This window comes from Thamnophis elegans, chromosome 2 (assembly GCF_009769535.1).
Source record: "Thamnophis elegans isolate rThaEle1 chromosome 2, rThaEle1.pri, whole genome shotgun sequence".
Classification (NCBI taxonomy): Eukaryota; Metazoa; Chordata; class Lepidosauria; order Squamata; family Colubridae; genus Thamnophis; species Thamnophis elegans.
Genome location: NC_045542.1, coordinates 51,074,253 through 51,089,363, shown reverse-complemented (window position 1 = coordinate 51,089,363; position 15,111 = coordinate 51,074,253).

The window sequence follows — 15,111 nt, the reverse complement described above, 5'->3', positions numbered from 1 at the left end:
CTAGCAAAAAATACAGGCATGTCCATGAAATCACCAGGAACACAAACTGAAGGAAATCTTGTAGGGTCCCCAACATTATTGTGCTCCATTTCATGGAATGGGAATGTATCCCCCCCGTGCCCCGGTCCTAGCATGGCAAGATATTTTGTACCTTCCTTAGTCTGAGTCTCCAACTTTTCTAATAGTTGGGTTGAATCTCCCAGCTTATATAATGCAATGTACACCATTAAATCAAATTTTTGAAGACAATTGGAAAACTGAATTCTATCTGAATGGTTGTTCCAGCCTTAATAATGAGTCTAATCCATCTAAAGATGCACCAGTCCAAATTGGTCCCCAGTGATCTTTGAATTTTACCATCTTCCCGCTTTTGCCATCCATCTATAATATTGCCTTTAAGACCCACAGTCCTGTTGTTAAGAAATACAGAAATACAGCAAACTCAAGAAATGTTTATTTCTCTATGCAGTATTATGATTCTTCCTTGGCAGAGACAGACCTCTGTCCTGCTGGCAGAAAGAACAGAAGTGAGTTGACAGATCTGGTTCCCTAGGCTGCAGTTTCTCTGACAGTAGTTTTAATAATCTAGCAACCTTGCTTGGACATGTTCCTTTCCCTACACTTTATGAGGACAGATCAAAAACATAGCCATGCTTATTTTAAAAAATGTTGGAACGGGTCTGTGCTGAGTAAAAGACAACAAAATGTTTGAGGTGAAAGAAATGCAATTGTTTCGAGCTCCAGAATAATGGGGTTAGACAAAATGAAAAATAAAACTTTTGGGAGATTGAATGCAAGAGCGGAGTGAGATGGGGTGAATGGCCATGTTTCCACACCACACTTAATTTAGGCAATATTAGACAAATGGCTATCCAACATCTTCTTAAAGACTCCAGTGTTGGGGCATTCACAACTTCTGGAGGCAAGCTGTTCCATTGATTAATTGTTCTAACTGTTAGGAAATTTCTCCTCAGTTCTAAGTTGCTTCTCTCCTTGATTAGTTTCCACCCATTGCTTCTTCTTTTACCCTCAGGTGCCTTGGAGAATAGTTTGACTCCCTCTTCTTTGTGGCAATCCCTGAGATATTGGAACACTGCTATCATGTCTCCCCTAGTCCTTCTTTTTTATTAAACTAGACATACCTAGTTCCTGCAACCATTCTTCATATGTTTTAGTCTGCAGTCCCCTAATCATCTTTGTTGCTCTTCTCTGCACTCTTTCTAGAGTCTCCACATCTTTTCTACATCGTGGTGACCAAAACTGAATGCAGTATTCCAAGTGTGGCCTTACCAAGGCATTATAAAGTGGTATTAACACTTCACGTGATCTTGATTCTATCCCTCTGTTTATATAGCCTAGAACTGTGTTGACTTTTTTGCCAGATGCTGCACACTGCTGGCTCATATTTAAATGGTTGTCCACTAGGACTCCATTTGTGGCCCTCCTGATCTCCATTTTCAGCTGTGGTGGCCAGCTCCAGTGCTCTGCCAGTGAATGTTTTCGCTAACAGAGGCATTGTGGGCCAGTCCTTTGCTATTTCCAGGGGACCCCATAGGCCAGATCTAAGCACCCCACAGGGCAGATCCAGGCGATGGGCCTTGAATTTGACACCCCTGACCTAGTCCAACTCCCCCACACCCAAGCAGGAGACCTACACCATTTCTGACAGATGGCAGTCCAGTCTCTTCTTGAAAGCTTCCAGTGATGAAGCTCCCACAACTTCTGAAGGTAACTTCTGTTCCATTGGTTGATTGCTCACTTTCAGAAAATTTCTCATTTCCAGACTGAATCTCCTTGTTCAGTTTCCATCCATTATTCCTTGTCTGGCCTTCAGATGCCAGTTTAACCTTATGCAGAGTAGATATTTTTAGATTTTAGTTTAGTAATAAGTTTAGTTGCCATGGGAATTGCATGATTATGTTGACCCCTTTTGCTGTCCACCCAATCTCAGCCCTTGATCAAGTCAGATAAGATACAAGTGTGTGTACAAAGAATTCCCAGGAAATATTCCTTCACTAGTGTCTTTTCTGGAGTTGGGTTAGTACCAAAGTAACAAACAGATTTCTCTTTCAATTTCCCAATTCTACTCCATCCAAAGTCTTCTTTCCTTTCTCATCATTTTTCTGCTTGAATAAGAGTGTGGTTATTGTTGTTTTTCTTAAAGAAAACATGTGTCTGTGTTACATTTCTGGTTTCCCTCCCGCAAGGCAGGACTAGATGGTTGTGTCTTCTGCCTACCCTCATGCATGAACCTGACTAGATGGATTCATTGCCCAACAGATTGAGGAATGGTGTGTTCAGAGCTGTTTAGCCTTCTTTAGCCTTGTGATAATTGTAATTTCAAAATCATTAACCCCAACCGACAGATGCCTAAATGGGAAATCTTTCGTAGCCTACACAGCTCAGATGAAGAAATCAGAAGAACCACATGAGAAATTAGAAACAAAGAGGTATCCTTCCAGTAGTGGAAGGTGAGGTTGGTTTATTTATTTAGCAGGTGAGGAAAATCCAGTTCATTTTACGAATTACAGCTTGGAGAAAAAATTGCAGAGTGGGTGCAAATAATCAAGCCATAATCCTATCACCCCTTCAATCAGTCAATATCAGTGAACCTAGTTGGTGAAGATTGCACTGGAGCAGAGGTGGGTTCCTACCGGTTTTGATCGGTTCGGCCAAGTAGATAGTAACTCGGCTGGCCATGCCCCCAAACAGTTCTATTGCAGGTGCTGTAGGTGCTGCCATCTTGTTTTTTTGCTTCTGTGCATGTGCAGAAGTGATTGTTTACTATTGCACATGCGCGTGCACGTGCAAAACGCGTCCCTGAGCGAACTGGCAGTAACCGAAGCCAGAACCCACCCCTACACTGGAGATCTTATTTTGAGAAAGGAGGTCTTTTCATTTCAACAATACAATTTTATATTTCTCCCTGAATGCCTATATGATGCTAAAAAGCACTTGTAAACAATATCATATTGGAATGTATCCCTTCAAACCAATGCATTGCCTTGCCTCCTAGAATTCTATCCATATATATATAATTTTAAGTATGTATGTGTGTGTAGCTTGCAATAGATCTATACTAGTCTCCCTTTATTTATTTATCAGCGCACGCGCGCGCGCGCGCGCACACACACACACACACACACACACACACACACACACACACACACATATATATATATATATATATATATATATATATATATATATATATATATATATATATATATATATATATATAAAATTCTGGGTGGGTGGGGAAAGCAGCGTTTCCCAATCAAATGATTTTGGGGATAATTAGCTTCAGGAGTGGAAATGAATCATGATGATGAAATGCCATGAAATTGGAAGACAGCTTGATCCTAGTTACTTTTCAAAACACATGGAGCATTGCTATTGGAGTCATCAATAATTAGACATTTTTTTTCTCCTCATGCAAAGTGCATTTCTCTGTTATTATTCCGAGGTAAATTAAAATAATCATCAATTTATTAGAAAGTCTGGTGGAAAGAGTAAAACCTATCATTTGACTATCCAAAGTAGTAAGTGATCCCTTTTATACAGGCACAGCCTAGTTCTGTGATCGCGAACCTACGGCACACATGCCACAGGTGGCACACAGAGTCATTTCTGTGGGCACATGAGGCGTTGCCCTGTCAGCTCCAGCATGCATGCGCACGCTGGCCAGCTGATTTTTGGGGTTGATTTTCTGCCATTATTCGCCCTCCAGAGACTTCCCTGAACATTCAGGAATGGACTTCTGTTTTGCATGTTGGGATGTTTTTGGCCCTCCGGAGGCTTCCCTGAAGCCTCCTGAAGCCTCTGGAGGGAGAAAAATGGCCCAACGGGCAGCCTAGAAGTCCGTTCTCGAACTTAGGGTTTGCATGTTGGGCCGTTTTTTGCCCTCCCTAGGCTCCTAGAAAGCCTCTGGGGCAGTGGAGGGTTGCAGGTGGTACGCCCCAGTACGGGCGTACCGGGCTCTATCCAGAGCACCGGATACCATTCCGGTATGGTGCTCCAGAGGGCCCACACGCCCACCCGAGTTCTTTACTGGTCTTTTAAGTCTTTGGTGCTTCCGCACAGGTGCATGGCACATACAGCACCTGCGTGATGCTCCGCTGAGCAGCTAGAGGCTCACGGAGGCCACCAGGCCTGTTCCAACCACACTGGTTGGAATGGGATCCAGAACCCACCACTGCTGTGGGTCCTGGGGAGGGTGAAAAATGGACCTACCGGGCCCACCGGAAGTTGGAAAATGGGGTGTTTCTGGCCTCCAGAGGGCCTCCAGGGGCGGGGGTGGCTGTTTTCGCCACCCCCAGGCCCCCAAAAAGCTGTGTGTGCAAGCGTAGGGCAGCGAGGGGGGGGTTGTTATCATGAGTGCATGTGCAGGGGGCACAGTGCGGGGGACATTAAATTATGGGAGTAGGCATGTGAACAATAGCGAGAATATGCGTGCTTTTGGCACCCGAGGCAAAAAAGGTTTGCCATCACTGTCCTAGTTTCTCAATCTTGGAAACATTAAGATGTTTGCATGTCAGTACTCAGAATTCCCCAGCCCACATGCTGGCTGAGGGATTCTGGGAGTCGAAATCCAGACATCTAGATATCACACACACTCTTGAATGACAACATTTTTCTGGCAGCTGTTCAAAGTTACAACAGCACTAAAAAAAGTGACTTACGATCGATCCTCACACTAATGACCATCACAGTATCCCCACAGTTGTGTGATCAAAATTTAAGGACTTGTGCAATGGGCATGTATTTATAATGGCTGCAGCATCTGGGGTCATGTGACTCTGACCAAGCTGTAGGAGAAGCTGGATCTGCGTAATGACCACACAATTCACTTAACTGCAGCGATCTGTTTAGCAATGGTGGCAAAAAGCGTTGTAAAATCAGGGGCGACTCCCTTAATAACTGTCTTGGTTAGTAATGGAAATTCTGATCCCAGTGGTAGTCATTAAGTCGAGGAGTTCCTATATGGCCTTTGCACGTTGGGAAAGATGCCCATAGTTTCAATTAAACAAAACTCGCTCCACCATCCCATTTCACTTCCTCCGTGACTCACAAACAATTTGGCTCTTAATCACAGGAAACATCATGCAAAAGGTGAAGTGATTTGCACTAATGCACCATGACAGCAGTTCCCACAGCCTGTGAGTACCTTTAAGTGCCTTTATCAAAGCTGTGACTAAATCTGTCAATGAGCCTGTCAAAAGATGGAGACCTTGTTAGGCCAGCAATGACTTTATTACAGAGTGGATAGATGGATGGATGGATGATGAGACAGACAGGTAGGAAGGTTACCAGCGATCTGCTGCACTGCTGCTAAATCACATGTGCCAGTGAACGAACCTGCTCCTGATAAATTATAGCCATTTCTTCAAAAGAAAGAATAGGGAAGTAGCTGATTGTTTCATAATCCAATCCAAAGCACCCAAACGTATTTTATGCGAAGTGTAATAGTTCTAATATAATTAGGTTCAACATTCCCCGCTCTCTTTTAAACTAGATTAGATAATTTCCCCCTCCCAGCTGTGCTATTTAAACTGCGCACAAATCTTAATGTTTAGAAAATCAAACGTGCGAATTTGCTATCACAGGGTTAAGTCAATATTCTTCCCTCGCTTCCCTTTGTATTGCTATATTATCTATCATCTCCCTCCCTCTCTCTCTCTCTCCCCACCCCTTTCTCTTGCATCTATCTAATCTCTCAATTTAAGTAACATTAGCACTCAGACTTATATACCACTTCACAATGCCCTCTCTAAGCAGTTTACAGAGTCAGCATATCACCCCCAACAATCTGGGTCCTCCTTTTACCCACCTCGGAAGGATAGGAGTCTGAGTCAACCTTGAGCCTGGTGAGATTTGAACTGCCAAATTGCAGGCAGATGGCAGTCAGCAGAAGTAGCCTGCAGTACTGCACTCTAACCACCGTACCACCGTGGCTCATAGGTACCACCTATCTGACTCTCAGAGTTATCCTGGACACATCATAAGCATTAGAAATGGTTCCAGTTTATAACAGCTGAATCAAACTGGTGTGATCCTCTTACAAAGACTCAAGGGAGGTTCAAGTTGATTTTAAGTCTATTTGGGGGAAAGGAATACTACAAGGGGTGTGGTGGCTCAGTGGCTAAGATACTGAGTTTGTTGATCTGAAAGATCGGCAGTTCAGCAGTTCGAATCCCTAACACCGCGTAATGGAGTGAGCTCTCGTTACTTGTCTCAGCTTCTGCCAACCTAGCAGTTTGAAGCATGTAAAAAGACAAGTTACCTTTGGTGGGAAGGTAACAGTGTTCCGTGCACCTTTGCTGTTTAGTCATGCCGGCCACATGACCACAGAGATGTCTTCGGACAGCCCCGGCTCTTCGCTTTGAAATGGAGATGAGCACCACCCACTGGAGTCGGGAATGACTAGCACATATGTGGCAGGGGAACCTTTACCTTTACCTTTAATACTTGTATGCTTCAATCCTCTTGCACGGGATAGAATCTGGGATCAGGGAAGAGCTGCACTGTGTTGATCACGTAGCTATGCGATGGCAGATGCAGAATGCTCTATTGGATAACTTTTAACCATCCTCAAGTTTTTTTGCAGCCCAGATCTTGTAGCCTCAGCATTGGTGTGGTCAATTTTTTAAAATGTTTGTTGGGGCATAAATTCTCTGGAGATGAGGAGGAAGACATGCTTTTTTAAAATTTTGCTAACAAAGCTGACATATTTAGGGTTACCAGACACCTGGAAAAAAGAGGACAGGTCTCTTTTTGTCCTCATGTCCCCTGTCAGTTATATAAGCCTTATTTAAGGCACAGCCTTAAAATCAAATATTGTCCATTGTTTTTGGAGAGCCTAGCATGTTACCTGAGCAGCACTTCCCTAATTGTTGGCCTTGCAAGGGAGTCTAGACCAGAAGCATACCTCATTGAAGTACCTTTACTTTATTGCAAGGTTACATTAACAGAATCTTGCAGATCTGACAATACATTTCTCCCCCTGTTCTGTCCCCACTAAATGTTAGTCTGTGTGCAGCTCAACATGCAGCTAAACCCATCTATCCTCCAATAAAACAGACCGTGTGCGAAGCATCTGAATGCTTTATTGAAAGAACAGGATATGGTGACTGGTGAAAATAGGGATAGATACAATGAGAACCAAATACAAGGTAGACAGTATTAAGTTACTGCTGAACATAACAATTAATAAAGAGAAGCAATTTAAATGTCACCAGCGAAGCTTTGTGTGAGATGTGGGTTTGTCCTTGGATGATCATGTGCTTCTGCCTTCTCCAAATGTTAAAGGAAATGGAGTCTGGCTTCCTGGCATGCACTTGGTTTGAAAGTGCCGGCTGATCAGTGGTGGGCTGCTAACCAGTTTATTATCGGTTTGCTTGTGCTCACATGCCTGTGCAACATTTCTGCTCATGTGCAGAAGCGTCCGGGCGGGTGGGTGGAGCCTCCCACCACCACCACCACTACCAGTTTGGCTGAACCGGGCCGAACCGGGAGCAACCCACCTCTGGGGCTGATGGACAAAATGGGTTAGGTTAACTTCAAACAATATACTTGGGGCATATTTGTCTCTCTGATCACTAGATGGGGCTAGAAGGCAACAACAGTACATAAAGATGTATAGTGTGGCATGACACCAGTGGTGGGATTCAGCCAGTTAGCACCACTTCGGGAGAACCGGTTGTTAACTTTCTGAGCAGTTTGGTGAACTGGTTGTTGGAAGAAATTATTAGGGCAGAGAACCAGTTGTTAAATTATTTGAATCCCATCACTGCATGACACCCACCCCCCTGTCACCTTTACAACCCAAGAAACTAGGGAGGATCTCTTCTGAGATGTTTGCCATGTCAATGTTAATTCTGCAGGATAAGCTGCTTCTTATCCAGCCATTTCCGTGGCTCTTTACCTTATCTCCCAAAATCATTCCTACATACCATTATATTAATACAGTAAGTACTAAGCACAAGATAACAAGCTCCACTTTTTGTCTCTAATAGTTGATTGGTATCCGCTCCCTTCTGCCCCTGCTTGAAATTAGCAAGGCTTTAATCAGTTACACGCTGAAGGCTTTTGGTTCCTAAGGGTCTCTAGCACATTCCTGCAATTGAAAAAAACAGTATTTCTGATGCAGCAAAAAGCAATTTCATATATAGGTAGAACATCATCGCTTTTTCTTTTGGTATTTTTTTGTATTATTATTTTTTGGGTCATAGATGACAAGAACGTTAAACAGTTAATGTATTCCCCTTTGCCCTGTTCCTGCCATTTGTCTTCCTTTCCAATTATCCCTATCCCCGTGTCCTCCTTTACCTGTTGAAATATCTGATAACCGTAGACATTTTCATATATAAAGATGAAAAATATTTCCTTTTGGCAGGGATTAAGCATTATGGAATAATGGGTATTATGGTAGGATTGTTATTGTGCTTGAAGGGCTGACTGTATAATAAGTATAGGGATTTTTTTTCATTAATGCAGGTTTTTTTTCCTGAACTAAGAGCAGAGATTAACTTTTGAAATGGATGGCCATGTGAATTCACATCCATCACAGAGGGGTATTGTGCAACTTCCTATGTGGTACTCTGAGCTCTACCCAGTAGCATGCAAAGCATCACTTTCTGCCCTTGGTTCAATGAGGCCCAGGGATGCTCTGTAGCAAGGTAAGGAGCATCCTATCCTTATATGGATTTAGAAGAGCCATCAGTTCCCTGCCTTCGCGAGACCTGAATAATCTTGCATAATTTGTGGCATTATTGGCATCTGGAATGAGCAAAAGGTAGACAAGAAGCAACTGGTAGAAAACTGGTCATTTTAAGGGGAAACACCGTTGCAGCCTCTCATTCCTGCAATTTGTGGGCATTGAGCTGATATGAGGAACTGGAACAGCTGTTCCTCCAACCTGTTACCCTCCAGATTGCCTGGGATTAATCCAAGGATTGTGAGCCCGCAGAGGGCCCCAGGATTTAAATAAAAATAACAAGTCTTGGGAGTAGTGTAAGAATTAAAAAGCAGGCACTGAGCACTCATTTGCTTGCGTGTCAGAGCCCAGTAAGTTATGGGTTTGATGGCCTCTCATTGTTTGCTTTCTCTAAATGATTGACTGGCAGTGCTTTGTTGTCATTGGGGACAAATAATTTTTTCCTACAAAGTCATAAAGGTAGCCAAATCTTTGGATTACCTGCCTTTAAAAAAAAAGAAAAAAGAATCAGCACCATTGTGGCCTTTCTCTACATTTTCCTCTCTTCACACCAGGGTTGAAATCCAGCAGGTTCTGACAGGTTCTGGAGAACCGGTAGCAGAAATTTTGAGTAGTCCAGAGAACTGGCAAATGCCACCTCTGACTGGCCCCAGAGTGGGGAGGGAATGGAGATTTTGCAGTATCCTTCCTCTGCCACAGCCACCAAGCCACACCTACCAAGCCGCACGATGCCCACTAAGCCAAACCCACAGAACCGGTAGTAAGAAAATTTGAATTTCACTACTGCCTCACACTTTCCCTTTTTCTCAGCTCCTCCCCGCCTTTCTTTGGCCAATGAAACTTCAGCACGCTTTGGCCAATACAGCAGTTTTAATAGGAATCTTCTTTGGACTGAGTCCCAGCTCAGATATGGACTTCAATATATCCACGAATGTGGACTTTAGCTTCCAGAATTTCCCAGGCAGTCATGTTAGCTGGGGAATTCTGGGTGTTGAAATCCACAGGTCTTAAAGTTGTCAAGATTGGACATCCCTGGTTTACCTAATTCAGTATTGATCTGCACTGATTGACAGCAGTTCCACAAGATTTTTTTAAGGTTCCCTCAGCCTCCTATTTCTCCTCCTACTTCCTGGCAATATTAGTATTTTACTGTGATATTTTCTGAGGTGGGTTTCTATCGGTTCAGACCAGTTCAGCCGAACTGGTAGTAACTTGGCGGCCTGGGTGGCTGGAACTGGCAGCGACCCAGGCCTGCCACATCCCTGAACCAGTTCACCTCCAGGGCCACCATCTTGTTTTTCAGTTCTGCACATGCGCATAACAATTTTCATTGCAAAAAATTATATTTTTTTCATTTTTAAAGGTTTTGCGCATACACAGAGCTTTTTATTTGCATATGTGCATATGCGCAGAGTGCATTTGAGGTACCAAACCGGCAGTAATGCCGGCAGCAACCCACCCCTAGGTATTTTGGCATATAAACCCTGAGACGTTCAGGGCACATGACAGACATTCTTAATAACATGGTGCAAGGAGGAGGGAGTTTTAGCTTTTAGGGTGGTCGTGAATGACCCATCATTTTCTTCTCCCTGCTGATTAAAAAGCTATAACCACTCTCTCTCTTCCTTTGTTATTGACTTGGGCTGTTTCAAATAATTTTAATATAAATTCTTCCAGGAACGCAGCAGACGCTGGTATTTAGTGCACAAGGCCCCATATTTCCGTTTTGCCTCTGCTTGACCAGGCTTCTCCCATTTGCCTTATGAAAACTGTAAGGATCACTCAGCTTCAGTACTGCAGCCCGAAAAAAACCAACAACACGATTTGCTGGATGTAAGGGGTGTTCTTTCTATCTGGTCTGGCCAAATTAAGGTGGGGAATGTGAAATAATTAACAAAAGGATAAGAAAGTCAGAGATAGCCAGCCAAGAAAAGGAGAGAAAACATGAAGATTGGCACCCCAATAAAATATTATTGCTACTAACAGGCTTTTAACAAACACTCCTGACAAGAACTATTAGCTCACTGTTGAGTGACACTCTCTGAAGGGAGGCTGTGGCCTCACTCACTGCCAGTTGTTGTTGATGTGCCAAAGATCAGAAACCCTGCTGGCCTGAGCTGTGATGGACATGAAATCTGGGCAAGAAAGAAGCAATCACTGAACACTGATAAGGAGCTCATCCGGCTGAACAGGTGTCAGGTTATCCACAGTTGGAGCAAAGGGAAGATTCTGCGCTGCAACAGGGGATGGTTACATGTCTGTGAAGATTCTCAGTCATCCAGGTCATGGGTGCCTCAAAGGTGTTTTTTCCCCCGAGGAGGAAGAAGTAGGAAGAAGGAAGAAGAAAGGAGAAAGGAAAAGATGAAGAAGAAAGAAGATAGAAAAGAAGGAGGAGATGGATGAAGAGGAGAAGGAGGAGGAGGAGGAGAAAAGAAAAGGAGAAAAAAAGAAGAAGAGAAGGAGGAGGAGAAGAAGAAAAGACAAGAAGAGGAGGAGGAGAAGAAAAGAAGAAAAGGAGGAGGTGAAGAAGAGGAACAAGAGGAAGCAGCAGCTGCTGCTGCTTTGGTTCTCATCCAAGAAGCTCCATCAGTTCTGGCAGGATGGTGGGGCCAATGGAAAGATTCATTCTGACAAGATGGATCATATTAATTTGCAGTCATCTGGTTGTTAGCACTCTCCCTGAGAGCTCTTGAGGCCCATTTCTAGGGGTTTAATCTATGTCCCGAGGGTCACCTGAATTGAAGTGCAATTGGTTGTGGAATCTTTTTGGAACTCCCGCAAGGGCTGCCGTTGTAGACAGGCGATAGGTGGTGTCTTATCCCTCACCCTCTGTTGAGGGAGGGGCTGCTCATCGTTAACACAAATGGCCTCTTTTACCTCTCTTTCAAACCAATGGTCCTCTCCATCCCATGGCCTTCTCTCAAAGGAAAGATTCTGGATACAGCACAATGCTGGCAGAAAAGAAGCCAACCCATGCAAAGCTATTATAACAGGAAACCTTTCCCAGCAGTGATTGAACTGCTCTGCAAGGCTGCCTTGTTGGGGGATGGATGAAAGGTCTCATCATGCCTGAGGCTGAAACACAAGAGGTCCTGGGGGCTGTTGAGGTCCTGGCAGAAGCTGACTGCAGTAAGCATCATCCTCATTGCTCATCTCCCGCAGTTGGGTGGGAGAGGGGAAAGGTGACCCATACACTCCTTCAAACAAGATTCTGCCTGGGAAGAGGAAACCTACAAGAAATAGCTTCACCTCTCCCCCTCCCCCTCCCCCCATGGATGCAAGTATTCCTTGAGTTACAATAGTTCATTTAGTGACTGTTCATAGTTACAAAGTGACCTATATCAGAGGTAGTATTCAGCAGGTTCTAACCAGTTCTGGAGAATCGGTAGTGGAAATTTTGAGTAGTTCGGAGAACAGGTAAGTACCACCTCTGGCTGGCCACGCCCATCTATTCTCGGCCTCCTGAGTCCCAGCTGATCGGAAGGGAATGGGGATTTTGCAGTATCCTTCCCCTGTCACGCCCAGCAAGCCACACCCAGAGAAGCAGTAGTAATGTTTTTTCAATCCCACCAGTGACTTAAATGACTGTTGCAGCATCCCCATGGTCATGTGATCAAAATTCGGGTGCTTGGCAAGTGGCACATATTTATGACGGGTCATGTGACCACATTTTGCAACCTGTTGACAAACAAGGTCAACAAGGAAGCCAGGTTCACTTAACAGTTTTGTTAGTAACTTACTTGCAGTGTTTTGCTTAATCTCTGTGGCAAGACAGGTTGAGAAATGCGGCCAAACTCCCTTAATAGCTGTCTTGCTTACCAACAGAAATTTGGGGCTCAGCTGTGGTCCTACATTTAGGTCTACCTGTAATCTGCCCTAGTGACACTGTGCCAATGTTCTCTTCCTTCTCTTCCCCATGGAGTCCTCCCTGGAGGAAAGGCCACGCTGGAGCCATGACAGAGATGCAGCCAGAATAATCATCATCTTAGGCTGAGAGGGACAGTTAATGGGAGAATGAATTTCCTGCTCGTGGTCAGAGTTTGGGCATTTTTGCTCCGGGGAAAAAAGGCCCTCGTGGAAATGGTAATAGTCCCTCTGCTCATTCTTCAGTCTGATTACAATCTGAAAATGAGGATGTCTGAATACAGGTGATGATGATGGGCATCACTTTAGGGAGAAGCTAATCCACGGTGAATGCTTGCTGTCATTGCTTTCTGGTCACTGTGACCTGCTTGATGGTGCTATCAACCACCCCCACCCCCCGTTTGAACAACAAGTGCAGAGCTGTTTTGCGCAGGCCTTTTTGTCTCATGATTGCTGAGAATGCGGTGAATCTTCTCGCATTCCTGCTGGGCTGGGCAGAGAAGCATGGCCTGGCTCCCAGCATTCTTTCGCCTGAGAGGGAAGCAAGGCCTTGTCAGAAGAAGTGAGATCTGAAGATCTGCTGATTGCTGGGCAGAAGGATCAGGAGCCTGGAGGTGATCTGAAGTTGTACGCCTCCAAGGATGACAACTAAATGCACCTCTTGTGAGGATGCAGGTGAGAGACAGAGCTGAGAAGAAGCTCAGCTTTTAGTTTACTTTCCATCTATTCCTCTGGATTCTCCTGCTCGTTTATTCTCTGTTGTCACTCACTGAAACACTTGTTTTAGACTCTAATGAGTGCCCCATTGCTGCCACAAAGGCAGGGGCATTTTATGAGTGTCTATGGAGATTCTCAGTCACCCAGGGTCATGGTTGTCCCAAAGATGGTCCAAAAGAGGCCTTCTGTGTAAAAATTGAACAGCCCCTCTCAACAGAGGGGGAGAGACAAACCATTATCTATCTCCAGTCTATGGTACCGTCCTTTCAACAGTTTCAAGAAGGCTCCACACCCGTTTGCATGACTCAGGTGACCCTGATGACACAGATAAACCTTCAGGTGGCCTCAAGGACTCTCTAAAAGGACGCAAATGACCAATGTATGCAAGGAGTACAAATCCTTCCATTCCTCACCATCCAGTCAGAGCTGAAGATGCTTCTTGGATGAGAAGAGTCTTCAAAGAAAAACCAGAAAGTCCACTTGCCTCTTGAAAAAACACCTTTGGGACAGCCATTTTATGAGCTGGAGTCCTCATGGCTGACAAACTGACCTTCCCATTGGGCCCTGAGGGGTGAGTTCAGAAGAAATGCTCCTACTTCTAATCAAGCTTTGTTTTAGCCAAATGATGCTCTGAAGTTTCCTGTATCCATATAAAGGAAAAGATAGACTGTCCTTCCTTCACGTTCCATGTTTAAAGCGTTCAAGGGCCACTTTTGCTTCCCAGAAACTACTGACCTCAAATGGCCGTGATGAGGCAATTCTAAAGTGATGGAAACGTTGTCGTCTTCTTATTGCTGGCAAGGAAAGGCAGAGATCATCAAGAGGCATGTGACTTAAGAAAACATCAAATCCCTGAAAGAACTGGGAATCTAGGGAGGTTGCAGCCGAGTGCTGAGGAGATGATTGCACAACAAACAGCATTTACATATAAGTCCTTTGTCGCTGTGTAACTAAGTAAATGCAGGAGCGTTTTCATTGCACCTGCTTGAATTTCTCAAAATCTTCTTCTCCTTTGAAACACAATCTGAAGGCAAATTCTCTGCCATAGCATTAAGCGAGAACTAGTGCAAACAGATGCATGTGTCTTTCTTTGCTTCTGCTTTTGAGCAGAAAGTGATGCTTGGGGAAATGACATAGAAGAAAAAGAAGAAGAAACTCCTGATAATCTTCTTGAGCCCCTTCTCTCCTCCAACCTTCACAGGGCTAGTAAAAAAACAGTTGAAGGGCCTGCAGCATCTGTGCACTCTTTGGAGTCAAGCAAATGGGTGGGCTGGCAATAAGATCTCTGATGTGAAAGAACCAGTAGAGCAAGGTCGGTTCCTGTGAGAGATGGTGCCCACGGAGGGGAACTGTCATGATGAACCACAGTGAAGTGATAGTTTCCCAGGAAGGAAGGTGAATCTTCCAGAAAGAGGTGGGGAAACAAGAGACAGCATAGCCTGGAGTTAGAAGGAGGCAGAGGAAGAGAGAATAAGGACAGCCACTCCCTAGGACTGTGATGGTGAACCTTTTCGGCACTGAGTGCCAAAAAGGTCACATGGAAATGTTGCATGCATGCTTGTCAGGGTTGTACTCTGGAAAAGCCAAATTTCTGGGTTCTAGTGTACGTGCCCGACAATGAGCGTGAAAGTGCAAGCTGGTTTTTGGCACTGCCATGTGCACGAAGGGATCCTGCTCCGGAAAAGCCAAACTTCTGAGTTCTGACATGCATGATTGTGCACCTGACAATCAGCTGGCTGGCATGCATGTGCACTCCGGTCTTCAGCACTGCCACTCACGCGAAGGACAACTGATTGTCACACACATATGCATGT